At 34.5% G+C, this 26425-nt stretch overlaps 2 protein-coding genes and 2 non-coding genes across 4 annotated transcripts in view; 3 read left to right on the top strand and 1 right to left on the bottom strand.

The window, feature by feature from the left end:
• Nucleotides 1–26425, bottom strand: part of LOC140748942 (uncharacterized) — a 459083-nt gene that overhangs the window by 324494 nt on the left and 108164 nt on the right. The window lies entirely within an intron of this gene.
• The window catches only part of LOC140748871 (furin-like protease 2), a 355165-nt gene that overhangs the window by 292721 nt on the left and 36019 nt on the right, over nt 1–26425 (top strand). The gene's annotated exons all lie outside the window — the stretch shown is intronic.
• Nucleotides 7626–7696, top strand: TRNAG-GCC (transfer RNA glycine (anticodon GCC)). Its single transcript has one exon. It is a non-coding gene; the product is annotated as a tRNA-Gly (tRNA).
• Nucleotides 8746–8816, top strand: TRNAG-GCC (transfer RNA glycine (anticodon GCC)). Its single transcript has one exon. It is a non-coding gene; the product is annotated as a tRNA-Gly (tRNA).

A 26425-nucleotide genomic window follows, 5' to 3' on the forward strand; every position in this document is an offset into this window, starting at 1 on the left:
AAAACTTGAACGTTCGTTATTTGTGCATGGTATCACATATCTGACCGCTGGCATGTGGAGTTATACCGACGTACGGCAGAAATGGTAATGCGATGGTGCCGTAAAAAGCTTCGTGCGAAATCTTGGGGATAGCGCTATCGGCTATGGCCCGGTTGATTGAGCCGTTCTTGGAAATGTATTTTCGCTTGGATGTGTAACTGAATACTTACATTTTTAGTTATTTATATTTTATTTAGTAAAAACTTATGATGTTTTGTAATGGTGACAACCTTTATGACAAAGATGATGAATGTATACGTGTTCTTTATCGTAGAGGTATTGTGGCTATGCTAAAAAAGTAACGTGATAAAAAGTTACGTGACTTGATGAATTAGTCGCTGGCGGAAATGTATTGTCGTTTGCATATAGTGTAATTGTGCGTGAAATGGATAAAAGAAATAAAAAAATAAAACCTTCGATCAATTTCAAAGTCATGCGGTTATTTTGTTTACAAAGACATGTGGTGCCGTAAAAAGTGAAATGGAACTGCGTTTGTGAAGCACTATTGCTTGGCGCGGATGGACATTTCTTCACTGGGACAACACGACACGATTTCGTATTTTCGCCTCGTCTCGGTACCGGTGTCGTGCCGTCACAGTAAAGAAGAACTCCAGTGAGTCGTTGTGTCACGGACTGTATTTTTCATACGGACATGGTGCTTCAACGTGTAATGATTGTAAAACAGACTGTACTGCGGTATATAAGTATCTATAGAGTTAGCTATAAAATGAAATATTTAATAGCATTACATACGTGTAGTTTTGATGACGTCAGTAATATCAGAACTGTAAGTAATAGTTGGAAGTCGTAACACCGGGACACGCGTGCTTTTAACGTTATAATACAGATTAAGTGGAAAGTTTGAAAGCGCAAACAACAGTTAGTGACTGTTATGTTTGTTCGCCTTTGTTAGTATTGTTATCTACCTATTTTTACAGGTATTTGTAACAAGTTTGGAGGTTTAGTTTCGCTGATGTCATAATAACAACAAGCAATAGTTTGGAACTAAGGAAATATAGTGCTTTTCGTTTTAGCACCAGTCAGATACGTTCAGCCTTACTTTTGTATATCGTAAAATATTAAACTTTACTAATATTAGATGTAGTAATTATTTATTTTATTATTTAACACAAGAGTTTTATTGTTTTATTAGTTATGAATAGTATTAAAACAATTCGAGTTTCTAACAACGATTCCACGAATGTTGGTAAATTTATTGTTATGTTTTCTCTCCGCTTATTGTTACCTCACAATTGTTACGTCACATTTAATCATTCTGTCCTATATCACAAAAATAATATTTGTACTAATTTATGTATTCTCCTTTTGTTTCAGGTAACGATGTTTCTGGTGTTCCGTCCGCCATTCATGTATGCATATGGTAATATTAAATGTTTTGAAAACTAATAATAATATATTATTAGGGAAAAATAAACAGAAAGGACTTTCTTATATCAATTCATTATTTATTCTGTATTAATATATTTGGGTTAAAAATATTGTCAAACGAGGTCCAGTCCAAATAATAGCGAATAACGCGCTATGAACGTAACCGCTTAATATTTGAAAAAGAAGCAAAGTATTAAAGGAAAATATTCTAACAATTTGTTTATCTATAACGAGCTTTTGCCCGCGGCGTCGCTCGCGTTACGAAGTAATATTATTAACTAAGAAGATTTATAGAAACTTTCATCCCTTATTTTATCCCGTTGGGGGTAGAATTGATCAAAATCCTTTCTTAACAAATGCCTACGTCATAACATCTACCTACATGCCAAATTTCAGCCCGATTCGTCCAGTGGCTTGGGCTGTGCGTTGATAGATCACTATGTCAGTCAGTCACCTTTGAGTTATACGAGTATATATTAGATTATCATTTCAAATTCGTAATAACTGTTAGTATTCATATTAGTCATGGTAAAATCTATGCTTATCAGAAAAAGTCATATGCTCTTTACTGTGGCAACGATAATCAATCGATATTGGACATTTACCTATACTCAAAAATAGAATAAGCAGTCGTATCTGAACTCGGCCACACGTCAATTGATACGCCTGAGAACTAAATTAAACCTTGAAACTACGAATGGAACGATACCTATATCGGAATTTTGATAATAACCTTCGAACCTTAACATCGATAAAGACGACACGATATTATCGTGTCGAAAAAAATTAAAACCCGAAATTTTAAATATTATATAATTTTAAATAAATTCGTAGATTATTAATTTTGAAGTCCAAAAAAAGGACCTACGAGAATATTTCACGAGTTATCGTTGTGTTGTTAACGTCACGATATTTACAATATCGATCATCGATTGTTTCGAGATATTGATATGAAATTTGCATATCCACTTGAAACGCTTCAGTCTCAAGAAAGACAGAAATAGACTCGTCGACCTGCAAAGTTCAACCTTTCTACATACAAAAACGTTCTCGTATAGTATCGCGATGTTCGGTGACCCGTGAACGGCGCAGTTGCGAACTTATCGCGCCTAATGCCGTGTTATTTTTCTCCCGGCGAATGCTTGGATGATGTTTTTATTATAAAGACGTGTCGGGACCGGAAGAATATTTACGGATGCTGAGGGAATATGCCACAGATAGCACTCTAAATAGAAGTGTTGCTTGTACTTAAATATCATCATAAGTGTAGTCACTTTGTGTTTTATTCATTGACACAAATTGTTGTAAACTTCTTGAAAATTAAACATAAAATATGCAAGAGAAAAGTTGGCGCAACTTTTAATGCACGAATTACTTATTTTATAAAGTGCTTCTTATAAAAAGTGCAGCATAACTTGCGAGTCGCTGAAAATATATCTTTATTTAATGTTAAATTTACAAAATCTATAAAAACATTATCATCAGAAAAATATACTGCCGTGTTACCGAAAAAAGGCACAACTTACATTTTTTGGTAAATTGAGTTATATATATAAATATATATATTCGGAATCAGAAAAAAAAGGGCTGCCTGATTTTTTTGTGGATTTTTAGCTACAAAATTAACAGAGATAGCATAAGCTTAAAGGGCACAACTGCACATTTTTTTAAGTTTTATTACAATAAAAGGGCATATTGTGAGATATGACTGTTATTTCACCTTTTCATTTTTAATATATTTAATTGAACTGGCACAACTGACGTATGTTAAATATAAAAGGCTTATGTGGCAATTGTGTTTACTAACTAAACAAACGCAACTTTTAAATTTTACACAATTCAGAAAAAAACACTTTAAACATGTTTTTTTTTAACAAAATTCAAAAAAATATTTTAATCTCGATTATCTCAACATTTGCAAAATGTTAGTTGTGCCTTTTGTAATTGCGACGCAGTATAATGTTTAAGAGAAAATTGATGCCATTTAAAATCGAAATTTAAACAATTTCAAATAAATTAAATTTTACCTTTATTTTTAACTGACTTCAAGAAACGAGGAGGTGCTCAATTCGACTGTATTTTTTATTATTTGATATTCCTTTGAAATATATATAATTAGAAATAATGACCAAGGCATGTCTATTTAATATCTACTCTATGGGATGTGTCCCGTGACGCAAATCGCTCTGCGTTAGAGCGAATGTATTATTTGTTGAACCCACTTGACATGTTATTGATGTCGTATGGTATTTTATTACATGTAATGTACATTACAAATGTATTTAGTTACATATTCACCTTTGACTAACTCTCATTGTTTTACCATAATAAACATTGAATTTTATTTCTTAAATAGCTTTTGTAAATCGAATGTCAGTGATAGCCTAGTGGTTATGTGCGTATTACAAATTAATTATCACTTGCCTAAACGGTGAAGGAAAACGTGTCGTGAGGAAACCTGCATACCTGAGAAATCTTAAAAAAAATCAATGTTTTTAAAGGTATGTGAAGTCTACCAATTCGCACTTGGCCAGCGCGGTGGACCACGGCCTAATCCTTCTCATTCTGAGAGGAGATCCGTGCCCAGCAGTGGGACAATAATGGGTTGATGATGAAAATCGAATGTCATATATTTGAGACATAAAATGTATTAGAAACTTAGCTACTTCAAATTAATTGTAACAAGATTATGTTATATACCTGTTTAATTCTATATTAAAGTTCAAAAATGTCATAGCGGATAAGTAAAATTAAAATGTCTTTTGCTATATTTTTTTTAAACAACTTATTGCTCAAAGTAAAAAAGTGTACCCGCTGTATTAAATGTGTATGTTGCAGGTATGTAGTAAAATCCTGCATATCATCATAAGCCTGGACATACGATCTACTATAGGTATCCTTATTTACCTGGATTGGAATAACTTTTACTTTGCTAATTAGGTACGTTGTATAAGTCGAACTCAGGAAAATCGTTTGATTAAATCAAGCTAGGATTACATACAATCGAAATCGTTTAATTTTAATATAAACTCGAGAATACCATTTGCCGCTAGTCACCTTTTGATGATAAAAATAATTTGATAATATGCCTAGACATTTGTTTAAATGTCAGGTTTTGTCATCCATCTGTTACAATACAATTATACATAATATACAGTGTGACATGTTTACTGTATTTTGACGACTGTGCAGGTCGCGGCTGGGTTTAATTCGCGCAACATGTGATGTTTGCATTAATCCATATTTTTACGTTCAGTTACGTAGTTACGTAAAAAATCACATTTTATGTTAAAATTTTCAGTGTGGAAAAACTTTTGGTTTTTGTAATTTATAAAAATATAAAATAATCGTCCAACCCCAGCAAATCATAGTGTACAAAACTATAGAGTGTACCATAACTTTACAATTACTAGTAGGTAAAAATATAATACAAAAATTCATTACTTCTCAATACAGGTATGTCAGGTCTAATATTCAGCATTTCGATAGTGTTTTGAATTATAGAGTATACGCTATGTATTTTGAGAAAAAATTTTGCCCAGTATTGAAACATAGATGACTTATGTATGTAAGACTCCTACACATTTTGCTAAAATTGACGAAGTAATAAAAAATCTATTATTTTTAATAAGTTTTTTTTTATAATATAGAAGTAGCAGACGAGCATACAGTCCACCTGATGGTAAGTGGCTACTGCCGCCCATGGACATCCGTAATCAACCCCAGATAGGATTAGATATTCCCACCTGAGGTCGGCCACAGATGCGCCGCTACCCCTGAGGACTAAGCTGAAACGCCTCGGAATAGTCTGCCTCCCTTACCACACCCTTCAAACCGGAACACAGCAGCGCCTAACACTGCTGTTATTAGGTAGAAATAGTTGAAAGTTGGACCGTTTATCTGGAGACACGACAGTGCAAGTAAATATTTGTGATTAAAATTTTCAAATATAAATTTTGTCATTCAATGACGATTAGTCTACGAATCTAAATATTTGAATCGTCTAATAAGTTTGTCATTGTTACTCATTCAGTTGAAGTGGTAATAACGGTAAGTATAATATCGGGGACACTCAATAACCTATTTGCCATTCGCAACTGTTTTTACTGAGAGGGGAATGAGCGTGTCATGGCCTCTTAAATTGTTTATTTAAGCGATATGCAAAGTGTTTAGAAGTACCCACTTCACATCTTTTGCTAATGCTACGTCAGGTAGCTACAAAAACTTGAAACTAGGTAAAAACTAGTATGGCCATGCTTTTAGATAAATATAGATTTTTGCGTAGTGATTCAATCTATTATACTCAAACCTGATAGTGTACAGGGGTAGTTCTTTTTTAATATCTAATATATATTTTAAAAAGCGGCTCTTAAGACAAAAAAGCAACGTAAATAATCGCATTGTGAAATTTTAATTGATTTTATATATTTGTAACAGGTTCAAAATTCTCGGTTACTTGATTGACGAGTAATAATTGACTCCAAATTTATAAAAAAAAATCAATTACATAAGTAAGACTTAATTATTTAAATAATGTGATTTAATGCGAATTGGTTAAATATTATTATCCTTATTAAATAATATCATGTTAACTCCATTCATTTGCATAATAGGAGACAGTCCCACGCTTTGCTTGCATCGTGGTCACCCTGTTTGTGGTTAGTTGTGTATAAATTGGCGTGATCCTAATAAATGAATTTACCGCTTGTCCGTGTTTGTGGTCACTGATGGTACTAATATAATGCCATTTGGCATATATATTCTGCTAGTTGCCTAACTATGCAAATTAAGTAAATGTAAGTGTACATATCTCTGTCATTCACAATAAAGTTATTTAAAAAAAGTTAAATACAAGCTTTTTAGTGACGAATTATTTTTTGTTTTCTTCTTAGAAAAAGTTTATAAAATAAGATTCAAATTAGTACTAGAATCCTGCAATGTTTCTACAGTTCTTCGTTCTGTAATCTCTAATCTTAGTTTGCCCTCAGTCCTAATAAGACGCTTTCTACGCTCACAGGCCCAAACTAGGATTCTCTGGGTCCATGACATAGAGGTATATAGACAAATATATAAACGCCCAGACCCAGTAACATAAATCTAAATTCGTCATTTAAATCTTTGCGTGTCAGTCTAGTATGGCGTGAAGGTGGTAGAACCCTCTGAGGTTCGACTCCGGCGGCACTACTGCCACACCTATTTCTGCCTCATAACAGCAGTGTTAGGCGTTGTTGTGTTCCGTTTTGAAGGGTGTGGTAAGGGAGACATACTTTTCCGAAGCGTTCCAGCTTAGTCCTCAGGGGTAGCGGCGCATCTGTGGCCGACCTCAAGTAGGAATATTTAATCCTATCTGGGGTTGATTACCCACCTGCGGCAGAAGCCACTTACCATCAGGTAGACTGCAGGCTCGTCTGCTACTCCTATATTATAAAAAAAAGGTGACTGCTCCGCCACGCGGGTCGTCAATAATAAATAATGCACATAAACATTCAGTAAATGTATTTGATACATGCTTGACCCGACTTGCCATAGAATTTTCCATGATCCAGCACTATTAATTGAATATTAGAATATTATGCTAGAATTAGGTTTTTAAGCATATATATTATATCGCCACAAACGGCTTATTAGTAAGTTCTTTTTTGAATCCTTGACAAAGTAAAACATTTTTAGACAAAATTTACGAATAAATAACTAATACTGCGTAATTTACATTATAAATAAATAATTATTTCAAATATTTTAGGGACATTTTAGCACGGAGACGTGGTAAAACTTTTTTACGCAACTATTTCAATTCTCAAAACTGGGTACATTTTCTTGTTAGGAGTGAGTAATCTTTACTAATCTATGTCTATAATATATATGAAAATAATGTTAGTTTTGTAATAAGGAGAACTGAGAGTAAGCTACAGCAATTTCTATATTATTTTAGAATTTTTGTTTGTGTGTTTGAAATCGCTTCAAACCAAAACTACTAAATTGAATTCTATAGATTAATAATAGTATATTCATAGCCATATCTTCACTAAATATTTATAGTTTTTGTTTAAATAATCTAGTTTATCTGAAGTTAATAGAATTATCAGAAATATTTAGGTAATTAACACTACGTGACCTGTATGTGGAGTGAAAATTCCTTACAAACATGTTTGTCTGAAACATGAAAGAGTGGCGCTATTTTACTTAAAATGTTACGAGCATCGGTGGTTCAGTGGTAGAATGCTCGCCTGCCACGCGGGCGGCCCGGGTTCGATTCCCGGCCGATGCAGAGGTTCCCAACCTTCTCTTTTATTTTTTGTCTTTGTTAAACCGATAAAATTGTTTAAATTTGTTTTTCTGTATTCAAGTGTTTATTGAAGATCTCAACCTAAAGCTGATTTCTTATGCTATTTATATTAAGGTTTACCCGCTTTACATTCTGTCTTCGCAAGTTCGACCATGTCTCCTCTTTTCGGTCAAAGTTACAGTGGCCTCCTATTCGCAAACGAAGACAAATAAGGATACTTTCAACGCTCTTTTCTATCTTATACGATGATCTTTCTCCAGAATATCTGAAGTGTAAATTTCAGTACCTATGTGATAACCATGAACGGCACCTACGTTCTTCCGAGACGCTAACTCTCTCAATCCCTTCTCACCATTCTGGTTTCATGTCCTATTCGTTTGCTGTTCAGGCCGCTCGATTTTGGAATGCGCTCCCTGAAGATCTTAGAAAACCACTCAGCAAATCAGTCTACAAGAAGAAACTTCGTGCATATTTTTTAAATCTAGACGTATGAAGAATCAAAAATAGTATTATTTTTCTTTATTTACGGATATATTATCTGTATGTATTTATATAATAAATATTTGTTGTAGTATATATGTATATATATATATATATATATATATACTATAAATATATATTTGTATATATTATTTTCTTTATGCCGCCATCGTTGTCTTTCTCACTACCCGAAGGTTGACTGGCAGAGAATGCTATATAGCATTAAGTCCGCCTTTGTGCCTTTACATTTCTGTAAGGTTCATAAAGATTAAATAAATAAATAAATAAATATTTTCTTTAAAAAAATAAGAAAATATTATGTACTTTTTATTTTTAAGTCAGAAATATTTAATCATCATTACATCACGTGTATGTAGAGTGGAAAATTCCGTTTCGTGTGTGCTCGATAGATGGCGTCGTACAGTTGACGTTATATTCTGAATGCAAACGAAGTCGCAGACATTGCTCATATATAAATATTGCCATTGTGTATATAAACATGTTTTTCTGAAACATGGAACAGTAGCGCTATTTTACCTAGAACGTTACAAGCATCGGTGGTTCAGTGGTAGAATGCTCGCCTGCCACGCGGGCGGCCCGGGTTCGATTCCCGGCCGATGCAGTGGTTCCTCTAAGTCCTTCCTTTTATTTTTTGTGTTTGTTAAACCGATAAAATTGTTTAAATTTGTTTTTCTGTATTCAAGTGCTTATTGCATATCTAAAGCTAAAGCTGCTTTCTTATTTTGCTATTTATATTAAGGTTATATCTTCTTTAAAAAAATAAGATATATTTTCTTAAAGAAAAATAATTCTCAATTTTCTTAAAAAAAAAAGAAAATATTATGTACCTACTTTTTATTTTTTTTAAGTCAGAAATATTTAATCATCATTGCATGACGTGTATGTAGCGTGGAGAAATTATGTTTCGTGTGTGCTCGATAGGTGGCGTCGTACAGTTGACGTTATATTCTGAATGCAAGCGAAGTCGCAGACATTCCTTGTATAGAAACATCGTGATTTTGTGTACAAACATTTGTGTCTATAAGATGGAACAGTAGCGATTTTTTAACTAAACTGCTACGAGCATCGGTGGTTCAGTGGTAGAATGCTCGCCTGCTGAACATATTTTTTCACATCTTCATATAAATTCTGCTTTTTTTTAAATTCGTATTTTTTGTCTTTGTTAAAGAGATAAATTTGTTTTTATCATTTATTGCCGATCTAAAGCTAAAGCAAAATCTGCTTTACTTATTTTTCTAATTTTGCTATTTATATTAAGGTTATATTTTCATAACTGTATTCAACGGTTAGATATGATGAAAGAAATCCATTCACTATAGTCTGAAGTCAATCCTCGGTTCGAGTGTACCAAACGATTTTCTCGAATGTTCCAGAAATTTCCAGAACGTTCTATCGTGTTCGCTAATGCCCTCGAACACTAAGCCCGGGATTATCCCGTTCGACGCACACCAGGTGGGGATTACTTTGTAATAGCCGGGAATGAGTGGTAACAACTTGGCATCGACTTTGTTTACAGTTTTTATATTGAGAGTTTAGTTTATTGGGTTTTGGGTTCGATCCTTGGTCAAGTAGACATCTGTTATTTCTGAAATTTCAATACTGGCTCTAAGTGTTTTTGTACTTGTTCTTACTATAAGTTGACTTTTCATGTATAAGCAATTCAAAACAACATTTATATTTATTTTGTTATTTCTTTATTTATTTATTATTCTATTCCCGGCAATTTTGGTATTAATATAAAATTTAACTACATTAGTTTTAATATCTGTGTAATAGGTAGTCTAAATACAATTTAACGACTGTAATTTCAGTTTCGAATTTCTATACAAACTTTAGCAACCCTTTTCACCCTTCACTTCACTTACCCAATATCAGTGACGTTTAAATAGATGTCCCGACCCGAATTTAAATAAAATAGGGTGATATTAAACGTAACTTGGAATAATTTTAATAATAGTTTCGTGTAATATATTGTACACAGTGTAGGTATCTGTATAGGTAACTCGTATATAAGGAACAATTTAATTCAATTCATTGCAATGTCTTCACTTTCAGTATATTTTAGTATATGAAGTGCATAGCCTCTCGTGTTAATTTTTTTATAATATAGGAGTAGCAGACGAGCATGCAGTCTACCTGATGGTAAGTGGCTACTGCCGCCCAAGGACATCTGCAATCAACCCCATGTGGATTAGGTAGTATATATATCTACCTAAGAGTGATTTGTATTTACATTTAACTTCATAACACAAAGTAATAGGAAAATTACATCGCATCTATTGGCATTTTCTAACAAACGAAAAGTTTAAACAGTTATCTTTAAGCCAGTTTCTATGAGAGTCGGGCGTGCGGTAATATGGCCGTATCAGGTGCACTGAGCGGCGGCCGCTTGCGAAATGTAACTGGCGCTCGAGAGAAATTCTACTGAATCGGTTGGCATTTCTTGGGCACATCTCATAGTGTATTTAAGTAAGAAATGACGAATTCTACGTATTCGACTTTTATGTTCAAATAATATGAAAAAAATATATATTGAAATTTAAATTTAATGCTTTAAACAATTACGATAGACACATAAATAGTACCTATGTAAAATGTATTTTCAATCCTATAAGTACACATTCTAAAAATTCCGCGGATAGCAACGACTACAAGAACACAGTCTAAAAATCCTATGGATAGCAGCGGATGATGACAGAAATCACATTTTAGTTAAGTGAAAACTGTGTCAAAGAGACCTTTAGTTTAAGCGAATTATTGCGACACGTGGGCAAACAAAATACAACACAAGGTAATAATAAAATTTACCGCATCTATTGGCATTTTCTAACAAACGAAAAGTTTAAACAGTTACCTTTAAGCCAGTTTCTATGACAGTCGGGCGTGCGGTAATATGGCCGTATCAGGTGCACTGACCGGCGGCCGTTTGCGAAATGTAACTGGCGCTCGAGAGAAATTCTACTGAATCGAGATGGCTTTTCTTGGCCGCATCTCATAGGGTACTTAAGTAAAGTGTTTTAGAAACTACGAATTGGACGTATTCGACTTTTATGTTCAAATAATATAAATAAAATCATTTTATAATAAAATTAAAATGTTATGCTTTAAACAGATACTATAGATGCATAAAGAGTACCTTTTTTAAATGTATTGTCAATCGTATAAGTACACATTATAAAAAAACCCACGGATAGCAACGGATGAATACATAAATCACATTCTAAGTGAAAACTTTGTCAAAGAGACCTTTAGTTTAAGCGCATTATTGCGACACGTGGGCAAATAAAAATACAACACAAGGTAATAATAAAATTATACCGCATCTATTGGCATTTTCTAACAAACGAAAAGTTTAAACAGTTACCTCTAAGCCAGTTTGTATGAGCGTCGGGCGTGCGGTAATATGGCCGTATCAGGTGCACTGAGAGGCGGCCGTTTGCGAAATGTAACTGGCGCTTGAGAGAAATTCTACTGAATCGAGATGGCTTTTCTTGGGCGTATCTCATAGTGTATTTAAGTAACATGTTGTAGAAACGAGGATTAGAATTTTCTGTTAAATTTGGTGTATCATTTTATTATTAAATATTCGTTTTACGTTTTGAACAGAGAATAAAACAATATCAGTGTAGACACGTAAAAGGTATTTTAAATATATTTTCTATCGTATACAGATTCTAATAAAACCTGTATATAGTAGTGAATGATGTCAGAAATCTAAATTCACGGAGTTTGATAAATGTGGAAAATGAATATGTGAATAAATATTTTAAATAATTGATAATACAAGTATACCTATGTTTTTAAGTACGTTTTATTATTATTTATACAATTACATTTGGTCCTACAACGACGAAAAGATATAGTATGAAGCTAGTTTCTTCAGTCAAGTGAACGCCGTCTTGCAGTTATCTTAAAGCGATCGGTTACGACGCTCGAGCATGCAGTAATACGGGGCTATATCAGGTGCGTCTAGCGTACCCGTTGCCAGACTAACTGCTTGTGAGTTTACTTAAAAAAATTATTAGTGTAATTGAGCAATTTGAAATAAACATTTTGTAGTTTTGTAATCCATATTTAAGCTTATATTTAAAGAGTCTCATACTTATAGTCTTACTCCGTCACATTCTATATTTGGACATTTAGATGTTGATAATGTGATTTTTTATCATTGCGATATACATAAATAAACCGAAGTGCCTCTTTGTGTTTTCCACACTAAGTGAAGTTATCTTAAAGCGATCGGTTACGACGCTCGGGCGTGCAGTAATACGGGGCTATATCTGGTGCGTCTAGCGTACCCGTTGCCAGACTAACTGCTTGTGAATTTACTTGAAAGAGTTATGTAGAGTTATTGAGTAATGTGAAGTGAACATCTTTACTCTTGAAACATAGGTTTAAAAAAAACAGAGACTTATGGTTTTATTCCTTCACATTCCATATTTGGCCAGAAGGATATTGATAATAACTTAATGACTTCATTTAAACAGCATGCATACTTAACTGAACTGCCTGTATGTGATTTCCAAATTCCCCCTAATTTCTATTTTCCTCGCTTGAGTTATCTTGGAAAACAATTAGAAGTTATTGTTTAGTCTGTTTCAAAAAAAAGTCTTATTGCTAAACATCGATGTTAAAAATCGTAACTCCTGTTAGTATATGCGTAAAATACCAAGAAGACATACAACTTTTTCAAAAAAAATTAGTTATTCTTAACCGGAGCTCTTTGTGTAAACACAGTGCAATAACACTCCGGTTGCATAATAACCGTAGTGGCGCAGGTGCAACAAAAGGGTGCCATTTACGAAATGTAACTACAATTTGGACGAACCCCTTAGGTACTGGTTGCTTGTGGGGCTTAGGGCCTGTTCTCATGAGATAAGCAAACGTGTCGCATAGGTTTCGGTTTTATAATAAGCATTGGTTTAAGATTTTTTTAGTCTTGGTGATTATAGCACAATGGCGATATGAATACCAATACAGGAAACGACCTACAGTTGTAGAAACGTCTTGTTGAATATATTTTGATATTTATAAAAGTAAGGTTGTGTAATGTTATCTTTTGTATAAAATTCTCCTGTCACAATGTTAGTTACCGTACTCCGCCGAAACGGCTTAACCGATTTTCACCAAATTTTATATGCGTATTCAGTAGGTCTGAGAATCGGCTACTATCTATTTTTCATACCCCTAAGTGATAAGGGTTGTTCACCCTTAACATTTTTTTTATTTACATGGCAACACAACGTTTGCCGGGTCAGTTAGTAATCTATAAAATCTTTTTAGCTGAAAGGAAAAATTAAATCCCCTCATGAACTTTTTATGAGTACTGTTCGTTACTACATTAATTTATATCACTTATACCTTCTATTCTGTCTTAAAAAATAACTACCAAAATGTGTTTAATACTTCTGGTGGTTAACCGAAACAAGTACACATTTTTTACTAATCTTTGTTTTCTAATTTCGTTAAATTCGTATAAAAATTATAGATTACTTTTATTTATTCTTAATAATAAATATACTAATCTTTTTTAGTAAGGCAATGTATGCCAACGCTACATGCGAACGCGGTCTTAGTAGTATTTAGGTACGAAAAAGTCTTAATACTAGGGAACTGGGTACTACAGGGAATTGCTACATTTCTTACAGAATTGTCGCTCAGTCGTAAGTCAGTGGAATTATTAGAAGTTTACAGTTTTACTTGTAAGGTGCTCTGTTGTCTCCGCTGGCAGTTACTGCAATTTGGATCGTGACGTCGGGGACTGTTTTTGCAAGACTTTTGCCGTTCCATTTACTAGACGTACTTCTCCGGTTTTTATTTACTTACGGACTTTAGTTCCGTACTAAAGCTTATTAGTAAGCCCGCCTGGACTTAACATAGAATTGCTGTGTCAGTTGAACTGCGTTATGTAGACGGTTGATTATGATCAAAGTATACCTACGTACTAGGGTGTGTTCTTAAAAATAATAAAAATAAGTACTTGCGAAATATTATAAAAACAAAAAACCCGACTGCTTTTAAATATAGTGTATGTCACTCCTACAATTTAGACGCATCCAACGACATGTCATATGTTGAATCCCGTCAAGTTGTATAGGCTGTAGTGTAAGCCAAATAACATGAGTGTGTAACTATGAAGTTATGCTTTTAAATATTACCCTCCGAAGTGGAGTCGAGAGACTCGAAAAATATAAGAGATCCATACAAAGAGCTTCAATAAATAGGCAATAGGCACAAGGTGTACTGGTGTAGCCCTAAACAGTTCTAACGACTTTAATTATTCGCTTGAACAAATCTGTCGTACTTCTCGTTCAAGTTACTGCGAGAATGCTAGGAATATTCTTGCAGGATTTCGCTTCACCAAATTTTGTGTGCAAACATTTTGTTAAGCCAAAACAAAGGGTATGTCTTTACTTATTCACGTGGCCACTATGCGGAATTAGGTGATACGGAATATATGGCACCGTGGTGTCACCGTGGGGTGATGCGATGAGAAAATATCTTGAAGTTTGAAGGGGTATAATGGTGAAGCTGAGTTATGATCGTATTAAACCAAGAAGTTATTTTGTTGCCTTCTAAGGTCGGTTTATCGTAAGCGGTATGTCGTCCATTTTTATTTTGACGGAATGCAATTTGGCTATTAAAGTTTTAGTGAAATTTTACAGTTGTAAATTTCTTCATGATTACACAGATATCTGCACACTTCACTGTCTCAAATAGATTTTTGTAATCAAATCACATATGCTTTGCTCTTTGTAAGGATATAGTTTTTTTCCATCAATTTTTTTAAAATAAGACACAGATACTGCTGTTATGAAGCATAATTAAATGTTTTACTGTAAGTATATTTTATTAATGTTACATTAAATATATTATGTCCTTTGAAAACAGACTTCATGATTAGCAAGCTCTTGAAAATATAAAAGAGTGCAGAAAATATCAAACATAATTCACAGTCACACGAAAAGATATCTCAAAAATGTTTGTAATTCATTTCACATTTTCGCAATACATTTGCTAATGTTACATTACATTTATGATTAAAAAATCTCCTCGTCACTAGAAAACAGACTGGAAGATTAGCAAATTCCGGGAAACGTAAAGGAGCGAAAAAAATATTGTCAGTAATGTAGATTGTAGGTAGAGTAGGACGAGTAGCGGAATGAATTCAGCATTTTTATTTATTTACATTCAAGAACCGCGTTTCGGATTCCGTTTGGCTGTAAAAGAAGTTGCAGATAGCGTTACTTTTTTACGTTTATGATGCCGATGCGTAAAAACTACGGCGCGATTTTTTTTACGACACGCCGTGTTTTGACTTTTTGAGTGCCATAATACGGTGGATGTGTTGTGAAAACGTGACTCCCAACTCGAGGATTTTGATGAACGATCTTAATTTATTTTTTGTGTGTTGTGTCAGGTGAGTTGGGGAAAAATTGAGTTAAACCGGTCGTGGAAAAATTGAAGAGTGTGTTTTGGTGCGCGAGTTTTGGTTTTACTTTTAATTATGCTAATATCTTTGAAATTATCGGTTAGACTACAAAATCTGTGGTAAACGTAGTTTGCCAACATACCCGATTCAAAAATATTTATTTACTACCAGGAATGAAATCCTCTTGAGCAAATTCAATACCACTATATATCTTCTATTTGAGGCTGTTAGAACCAGAGTAGCCTAACTAGATGAAACGATTGACAATATGGAGAAAAGTAATAGTGTATAGTCCGCTCTGAAGTTGTTACGAGGTGTAGTCATACAATTTATTATGGCGACGCGATTCATTTCTATATTCAGAGCGGACCAGCAGTTTTACGCGGACTATACAATATTTTTACATTACGAAAATACAGATAGGTCAAAAATCATTAAAATGCAGCTAGGCCACTCTGGTTCTAGCAGCCTCATTTGGTCTTCGTTATGACCAGCTCGGTACTATGTTGGTTAAGTAAAAGTTAAATCATAATAATATAGAGAATTTCATACATTCAAAAAACCTTTCTTTAATATGCTTGTGGTTAAATTTCTTGTATGTAAGGTACTTTGTTTATTTCTTCTAAGAAATGAGAAAGGTAAAAAGTTACGCCACACTTTATCAAAATAACACATATTTACTAAATTACAGACTTGGTGTGGTTACGTACAATAAAAAATAATACTTACTTCGTAAAAGTATACGAAAGAAAATGTTAAAGTTGCTTTACATTACTCAATATTGACTTGCACAAGTAGTTTGAATTAGAAAGTGCTTCGAAGCCAATTGAATGTTAATAAATTTTTCATAGATGCTATTTCGTAGTTTCTAGCACTTCTTGCATGTAATGTATCGTTATAAAGTTCTGCTTTAAGCAAGATAGTACAACTTTTTATAATTTTTGATTACTTACCTTTATTGATTAGTCTATTGTTCCTAGTTAATGTTACTTTTCTTAATAATGTATTTATTTTGCATACACTTATTAAATGAAGAGATTATTGCATGAATGAACTAGTGTCCTTTATGGTATTAGTGCTAGTTACTCGCGCCAGTTGTTGTAAGCAGTGTAAACAATCGATCGACCATTCGGTACGTAACAATTTAAACGAGGTTAGTAAAATATAGGTTTGCCTTAAACCCTTCGCAATATAGTTTTGTAATAATAAAATTATTTCCTTAATTACAGTGTTTTGAATAAATTATGATGATAAATTAGGATTATTACCACCCTTTAATTTATTATTTATAACCTTTCAAAATAAATCTTTAAATTTACATTTTAAGTATAAATACATTATTTTTTTTAATAGAATTGTGGTCGCGTAAAAAATAACACAAAATACTTTTTTCTTGACATTTCCTCCCAAAATGAAGTCGACTCCAACAATTTTCGTATAAAATTAAAATAAAACAAACATTACTAGCAGGAAGGTAAAATTGGGTTACTATAATGATACGTAATAATGTTTGAAGCGTTACCGTGAGGAAAATCAACCCCTTGCTTGTCTTACTGTGAACGAGCAAGCGAGAAGCGATTTACGACTTTCTTGTCGTCGTCAATTTAGGACTGACCCACTGCTTGACACGGGTCACTCCGCAGCATTACATAATATGTTTAATAATGTATGTTTGCTTCTGATTTCATAAAAAATAACTTAGATAATTTCTCCTGCAGCCTATTTTATTCATCTCATATCTATTCGTATACAACGCACGATAATCTTGGCTACAACTTTTTTATGCCTCCTTTTTTATAATAAACGTTGTAGTAGACGGGCGTGCAGTCCACCTGATGGTAAGTGGCTACTGCCGCTCATGGACATCTGTAATCAACCCCAGATAGGATTAAATATTCCTACTTGAGGTCGGCCACAGATGCGCCGCTACCCCTGAGGACTAAGCTGGAACGCTTCGGAAAAGTATATCTCCCTTACCACACCCTTCAAAACGGAACACAACAACGCCTAACACTGCTGTTACTCGTTTAAGGCAGAAATAGGTGTGGCGGTGGTGCCGCCGGAGTCGAACCACAAAGGGTTCTACCACCTTCAAAAACCTTTTATAATCATACATGAATATATTTAGAGTTAACATAGATCATATGGGGTTAATTACAAGCATGTAGTCTACAAACCGCACGGCTGTATCCTACTTGTATAAAGTATATAAAATAGATATCTTAATTCAAGCATGCGTATTGCTATCTTCTCTATTTCTTTGTCTCTGTCTACTATTAAGTTGCTACTATTATCTTTCGTATTGTAAATGTAAATGATATTGTCTTACCGCTTAGATACTTGTAACATTTCATGATCGTTCGCTACTCGTTACTTGGTGGCGGTGAGACAAGGGTGTCGTCGGCCAGTAATAGATTCATATTCATGTTTCACATTAAAACTTTATTTTTGTTTCTTCCTCTATTTCTCCGCTACACATATGTATCTATAGAATATTAAATAATGCTCCGCATAGTATTATTCGTTATGCTCGTGTTATAGATACTACTGAAGATACGTTGTAAGTTTTTTATTAAAGATTGGATGCCTCAGAAGATACTTATAGTGTAGTAGTAATTTTACTTTTTATTGGGAATTGGGAAATAAATACTAAGGTTTACAAACCTGAATTTTCGAAATTATAATATTATGTTTTCTAACTCACTACCTACCTTACCTACCTTAGCGGTGGTAATTTTATTTTTAGGTCCTATATTATGGACCGGGATTTGAATGCAAAACATTTTCCCTCACTTAATCTTGCTTCAATCTTGCTATAAGGACATTGTCAGAAATCCTGACTTTTCTCAAGGATGTGAGAAATTTACCAATTAGTACCTATATACCTAGCGTGTAGATAAACACTTAAAAATGTCATATACCCACAGGACTCTTGCCCAACAGTGAGATAAATAATGACGTTTGTAGTATACGTTATGATATCATAGTGTAAATAACTTTTATTCGGTCGCGGGTTGCATTCGCCGAAAAAACAATAAAATTGAATTCGTCAGTGGAAAAAATGCAAATCTCATATTTTCCATTTCAACAAACCCGTCAAGGGGCACAGTGGCGCTATTTCGGAAATATTTAAAATAGGGTTAAATTTTATAAACGAACTGTCCATCGTTTCATCGTAATGAAGAGCTACACTATTATTATTGTTTTAAAAAGTTGTTTTATTTTAGTAGTAGGTTACTCTGTTAACGTGAGTTTTTACGTTTTTGCAAAAATGACTGTTTTTGTATTTATTGACGTATTTGCCCATATATTTCCAATCCGCGACCCCAGCGGACTGTATCAGAACGTATGTGATACTTAATACATTCGTAAATTCATGGAATTTATTCAATCTCGACTCCTGTTTCTTTCTTGAGGTTCAACACTTTAGAAGGTGGTTTATCTAGATGCAGAAGAAGCGGCGTAGGTTTACGAAGTTCCAAAAGGTGAATGGTGAATAACTTGAGATAGTGTTTTTTGGTGGTGAGACGTATACCTATGGTACCTATATATGGACCATAGTTAACACTTAAAATTAGCCTACATATCTGTTGGTTACTAAAAATATCTGTAGATTTTCTGTTCATTGGTGTAATAATTTAAATTTTGAAAGATTAATTAAAAGCTTATCCATAAGCAGATTTTAATAATGAGTATTGGTTAATTAGATGAGTATTGTTTAGTTAGGATTTTCAAAGACCATAAATCTAAACTAAAGTCTATAATAAAGTGGTTCGCACCAATAAAATCGCCGGTAGGAACTGACCTATCGAATTCACCGAACATTTTACCGACACATTTCGGAAACGCGAAACAAGTCCATTTTACACGGTAAGTATGAACCGGGGATCGCATTTTTAAAAACGAGCATCGAGTCCGATACAATTCGCATTTCCCGCGTCGGATAAAACGTCGGATCGCACTGAAATACATTTCATTTATTGGCAGCCTCTTTGCTGTAACCGGCAGCCCAGGTGAGCCTGTTCTAAAGCGTATTCGCTATCCGTATGTAAGAGTTTACCGTCGAGTCTCATAGAATTTTAAGACATGTAATCTAAATGTGCAATTTCCTTATGCGTGTTGTAAGATAATTATGTGTGATTTTTCATTATAAACGATTAATGAGTTCGATACCATTCGCATTTATACATCGGATCGCACTGAAATACATTTCATTTATTGGCAGCCTCTTTGCTGTAACCGGCAGCCCAGGTGAGCTTGTTCTAAATCGTATTCGCTATACGTGTGTAAGGTTTCCCGTTGAGTCTCATAGACTTTTTAAGACCCGTAATCTAAATGTGCAATTTCGTTATGCGTGTCGTAAGATTATATGTCTTTTTTCATTGTAAACGATTTATGAGTTCGATACCATTCGCATTTATACGTTAGATTGTGCTGAAATACATTTCATTTATTGGCAGACTCTTTGCTGTAACCGGCAGCCCAGGTGTGCTTGTTCTAAAGCGCTATACGTTCGTTGAGTCTCATAGACTTTTTAAGACCCGTAATCTAAGACTGGTATTTCACTATCTGTGTTTTTAGGTACGTATATGTGATTTTTTGTTATGAAGGCTTATGAGTTCGATACATTTCGAGTTTCCTGAGTCGAATTGAACTAAAATACATTTCAATTAATCGCCTCTTTCGAAAGCGTTTCCGTCCGTGGAGTTTCATAGTTTTTTAAGACTCCTAATCTAAAATTAAAAGTTATGCTATGATTTTGTTGCGCGTATATTTTATCAGCAATGTGTATGATGTTTGAGTGTAATTGTATATTTACGTATACTACGAATGAAACTCATGTGCAAATAACATGGAACTATACAGAAATAAATAATTATTTAAATGAGTATGGATTGTGTACAGTAAATGAGTACATATACATACATATATTTTCTGTATTCGTACATGTCTGTATCCCTTAAATATGTATAAATAAAAAACTATTTTTGTTTATCTTTATGCGCATTTAATACTTGAATTGGACTTGAATTTTTAAGTTTACTGCTTATTAAAAATAAAAATGAAAAAATGTATTGAATCCAATCGCATTTTCGCAGTATTGCTTTCACTTTGTTCTGGAGAAAAGGAGCAATTCTATCACGATACACGGGAGCCAAAGAGAAATCCACGGGAGGAGGCTGGCAAAAAATAAAAATACACGGTCTATTCGTTATTGGCACTTCTGAATTGCATTCATAGCCATATTTTATATTACCGGGCTTTAAGCCTTTATTTCGATACCATTTTTTTGACTGAGTTGTTTTTATTTCGAATGTCGAATTGAATTTTTCCAGGAACTCTCTACACACTCTCGAACATTCGTATATTTTGAAGCTTAAAGAATGAGACATACATACATACATCTGTCTGTATGTGAGTGTATTTTTGGCACGCCCTGCAACCCATACAACTTTGATTCAAAAACTAAATTATGGAAGTGACAGCGGCATACAATTTTAAAGCAGTCGGGTTTTTTTTATTTATATAATAACTCTCTACTAATTTCTTCGATTATAACCTGTCTTCCACGATCCCGCTTGGATCGCCGCAAACGAGCCACGAAACGCTCGACCACCTTTAAAATTCAAGTTACGTAACCCACTAAACTGCAACCCCAACCACAACATATTAATTCAACTTGACAAAACGTCCACAAAAGCGAGGAAAATTGTATACAAAGACTGAACGCGACATTATTCTCCGTGGAAATTAATGAGTGCAGATCTCTCGCCTCGACGTGTCACGGTATAAAGAGATTTTAAACATACAGCAAGGAGCGTTGCTTTGTTGGAATGGTCTAAGGGTGGTATTCGCTAAGCTGCTCTCTGAGTTAGTTAGGATTTGTGAAAGGTGCTGTTAGATGGTTATACTGAATATAGTTTATGAATATTGTTAGTTATCGTGATTCGACTGAGGCGACACGATCGCTACACTTATTTTTGACTTTTTGTTGTACCTATTCCTGAGTTCTCTTTTCTGGTACAAAGGGTGTGGTTAGAGGGTTTACAATTTTGTCATCAATGCTAACAATGCATCTTTGATCCATCAGATAAGATTTACGCCGTAGAATACAGCTGTTAAGGCGGTATAGATGCGGCAGTTTTGGTCGTGTAAGAGTTTTCAAATATATGCTACTTTTAGCATCGGTGATCGACGTTTTAACTGCTTTTCGAAAGTTAGTGATCAACCGAAAGTTGCAAAAATGTGTTGCAATATGGATGCCATCGCCAAATCGCGAATCTCCGAGGATAAAAGTAGCATGCATGCTAGAGTTCGTAATTACGAAGAGTTCTACGGCTTAAATTTCGGGTTTATATCAAACGTGTTATCTGAAATGACAATTACATTGCACACGGTAAACGCGGGCGGTTTAAACACAAAAAAGAATGAAAACAAAAAATCCAAAACGGGACAAATTGTGCACAAAGACAAAGCGTGACATTAGTCTCCGCTGAAATTAATGAGTACACATCTCTCGGCGCGGAGTGTACTCGCAGCATGACATGTCGCGCGTCACCGAGGTCGCGAATTAAACCGCATTGTCTGCTCTAAAGGGATTTAAACGTGACTCACACGTTACAAAGTACGTAACATATTAAATCTTAAGGATTTTTTACTGTCGCTAAAAGTATACACTTATTAACCAGATACAAAGTTTAACGCATTTTCATAGTAATGACTAATGACGTAAGTAAAGAATAAGTATATTGGTATAAATGTTTACTCCTGGCTTAGTGGCAAATGGTGGCCAGTTCTCGTACAAATTTGAAAAAAAGTCTATTGTGAACGGTCAAACGGTGTCGGATTTTCGGTCTTCTAATACCAATATCCGTTTGTACAAACTTATACAGTTAAGTGTGTATTACCTGTAATTTAGTGTGCTTCATACCTTAAATAGATTTAAACGCAAAAATAAAAAATAAAACGGGACATATTGTGCACAAAGACAAAGCGTGACATTAGTCTCCGCTGAAATTAATGAGTACACATCTCTCGGCGCGGAGTGTACTCGCAGCATGACATGTCGCGCGTCACCGAGGTCGCGAATTAAACCACATTGTCTGCTCTAAAGGGATTTAAACGTGACTCACACGTTACAAAGTATGTACGTACGTAACATACGAGATATTAAGTTTTTAAGTACTCTAACTAGTGGCGGACGTACTGGACCAGATACTACGTTTAACGCATTTTCACAGGACAGTAATGACTAATGACTCAGGTAACGAGTATGTATATTGGTATTTATTTCTAGCCTCTTTTTAGTAACGAATGGTGATTTTTTCTTGTACCTACAAATTTAAAAATAAAAACGTCCATTGTGTGTAATCGGTCAAATGGTGTCGGATTTTCGGTCTTCTAATACCAATATCCATTTGTGCGGACGTATACCGTTAAAGTTATGATACATGTAGTTTAGAAGACTGCATACCTTAAACAGATTTAAACGCAATAATAAAAAATAAAACGAGACAAATTATGCACAAAGACAAAGCGTGACATTAGTCTCCGCTGAAATTAATGAGTACACATCTCTCGGCGCGGAGTGTACTCGCAGCATGACATGTCGCGCGTCACCGAGGTCGCGAATTAAACCGCATTGTCTGCTCTAAAGGGATTTAAACGTGACTCAGACGTTACAAAGTATATCAGTACGTATAATACGAGATATTAAGTTTTTAAGTACTCTAACTAGTGGACATACTAGACTAGATACAACGATTAACGCATTTTCGCAGGTCAGTAAGTTACAAAGTACTACGCGAGATGCTAAATTTAAAGAATTTATGCAGTTGATATAAGGCCTTTTTTACAAAATTTGATATTAAGTTTAAAGTAATTCCGCCAATTACTGTTCCACTGCTGTTCACGGGTCCTTTCTTAGAGTAAGATGAGGTTACGTTATATTCCATCGCGCCAAGTGAGAATTGGAAGACTTCATTCACTTTACAATTTTTTTAATAAGTTATGCCTTGTAGAACTTTTTTGCTAACAACTTTCAGGCGTGTAGGTTTTAAGATGTTTTCCTTCACCGTTATATCATATTATAATATTTTTAAATACACACAAAACTTTAACAGAAAATCCTAGCAAGGATGCATTGTAACCACTTCTAATGAATGTAGCAAAAAAAATCCATATGTTTTAGTTTTTGGGAATCAATAATATTCACAATAGGTATGTATAGATAGGTAGGTATAGATTTAATCTAAATTGAACGTATGGGTTATATACTCTTTGACCTATTGAATATTGATTTATATTGCAAGCGATGCCATGCCATTTAATTATCCGATTAACATTATAATCCGAGTTAATCGAGAGCATAACGTCATTCAATGTCAGATCCGTTCATAACTAATTAGGGCTCGGACCTCCAATCGACACTTATCACTAGTGGGATATTACTGTCATATTCAGGTTCGCTCCACTGGGAATAAAACGGGATTAGAGATTGGAGTGCTTTTCAATTATCTATAATCTCTGATTGTTATCAGTGTGTAATTTGAAATCTGTTCTATCTAAATGATGGGCACGGGTCTTTTTTCAGAGGTTTAGAGTTAGACTACGTCTGCCACGGATCCCAATTTTTTTCAAAGCCAGCGATTTATAGGCCTCCGGTTTTATAAATGTTCATTGGTGATGACTACTTTCCATCGGGTGTCTCCATGTGTACATATGTAAACATATGCGCTTAAAGCACTTAATCCCTTGATGTAATAAAAGTACTTGACTGGTGTGTGATTAAATAAATCCACTGAAACACGAATCATTAGAGTGATTTAGTTGTTACTGGCATTCGTGATAACTGACACATTATGTTAACTTTATATTGTACAGATGAAATCTTTCATGCTGTCAAATTTTGTTGTATCGTGAATGCGTATCATAAAATGTCACTCTCACTATTTTTCATAATAAAGAAATATAACTTCAAAATCTTCAAAATCCAAGGGGTATCTCGAAAACCCACGGGGAAAGGTCATAAATCATAATATTACGACACATTTCGATATGGGCTTTCATAGTTTTGCATTTCGACACTCGGCAAAGTTTTACATTGACGAGGGCTCGCCGCCTTATGACGGTAAACTTGGTCGCGGTACCGTCACTAGTGCCCTAAGGGATAGCCCATCCCTTCCTCGGATAACCGTGATAACTGTACTATACGATTATGTGTGTTATGAATTGTTACGCTAGTTCTACACTTTGGGCTTAATTGAGTTAAGTTATATTTCGACGACACGCATGATGCAAAGATTCCTCTGAAAAGTCCTTGGTTCCTAACTAGCTACTATCTTTAGGACGAATATAGATATCAGTTTATTTGTGTTTGTATGCCATCTTGTGTATTTTGTTTTTAAAAACATTTTTTAAATAACTCTAAAATGTGTATATTCTCACGATACTTTCTTTCAACCCTATAGCAATTGATAATAAATTTTGAATATGCACATAACTTTTTGAAAAAATCAGAGGTGCGTGTTTAGGATTTCAATCGATTGAGGCTAACCACTAGGTTATCAGTGCCTACAGAATAATGTATTAAAATACGAGACATAATTAATGTTTGCGCTTATTGGGTAAACGTGTAAACCGAACATTATCCGACGGCGGCGTCGCGCGTCGCAGCGCCCGGGGACCGTACGTCGTACGCGCTGACAAGGGTCCAAATCAGAGATATTAATTTGTAGGGTGCGTTGTAAATTAACCGGCTCAAGTTGGTGTAACCGAGTTACCCGGCCGGTCTACGGGGGCCCCCCGGATAATTTGTAAGGCGACCGGATAATAATTTTCGACAGTTGTCACTGTGCGTAGTTTGATACGCGACGCGTTGGTCGGGCGTTTTATCAGGATTTACACAAGGCCCAGATTATATAGAGATTTCGGTCCAGATTTTACAATTAAGTTCAAATAGGATAAGAGATTTAGTATTGGCCTTATATGTTGCTACCTTTGAGGACTTAGTCGGAACGCCAATTTCCTCATAATACTATTCAAGCTAGAATACTGCAACACTCCACATTCCAACCTCTTATATAACAGAAATATGGTGCTAGTGTCTTTACAGTAGAATCTACTATCGAGCAATATTTTATTTAATTAAAAACATTCACTTTTTATTTTAAAAAAAACAATTAGCATACCTTATTCCAACAACAATTAGAATGTAAATAAATTCTTCCACTTAAAAACTGAGCGCCAGCGTAACGCACAACTTAATTACGAAATGCATAATTAGGATGCAAGACGCAGATTCGTCGAGTCTTAGAAACTTTAAGATGCAAGCTATGCAGCATGCAACGGTATTCTGCATATGCAATAGGGTGCAACGTACCTGCATGCAGCTTAATGTACGGCGAGCGTGTTGTGCGATTTTATTTTCCGTTTTTCCATGCTTGCATCCTAAGCAGTTTGTGTAAACGGCTGATGTTGCTTTTTGCTGTGTTGTTGTTTTGTTTTGTTGTGTAAGAAAATATTTATTTTACTCTGTAGCTATTCCGGGAATAACGTTGAGAAACTTTTATATTGGGGGTCTCGCTACATTTATTGACGCGATATCGAGTTAAGTCGGGTAAATATTTTTTATGACATAAGAGCGTAGATTAATAAGCGACGCATGCGACCGTATCTTATTTTTAATAAGTTGAAGTAGGAACGAAAACATTATACCCAAAATCTTTAAATAAGAAGTAACGGGCGGTAGTACCCGTCGATATCAAAAATCGACTGCA

This window comes from Epargyreus clarus, unplaced genomic scaffold (assembly GCF_041222505.1).
Source record: "Epargyreus clarus isolate Ecla_fem2 unplaced genomic scaffold, WU_Ecla_fem_2.2 ptg000017l, whole genome shotgun sequence".
Classification (NCBI taxonomy): domain Eukaryota; kingdom Metazoa; phylum Arthropoda; class Insecta; order Lepidoptera; family Hesperiidae; genus Epargyreus; species Epargyreus clarus.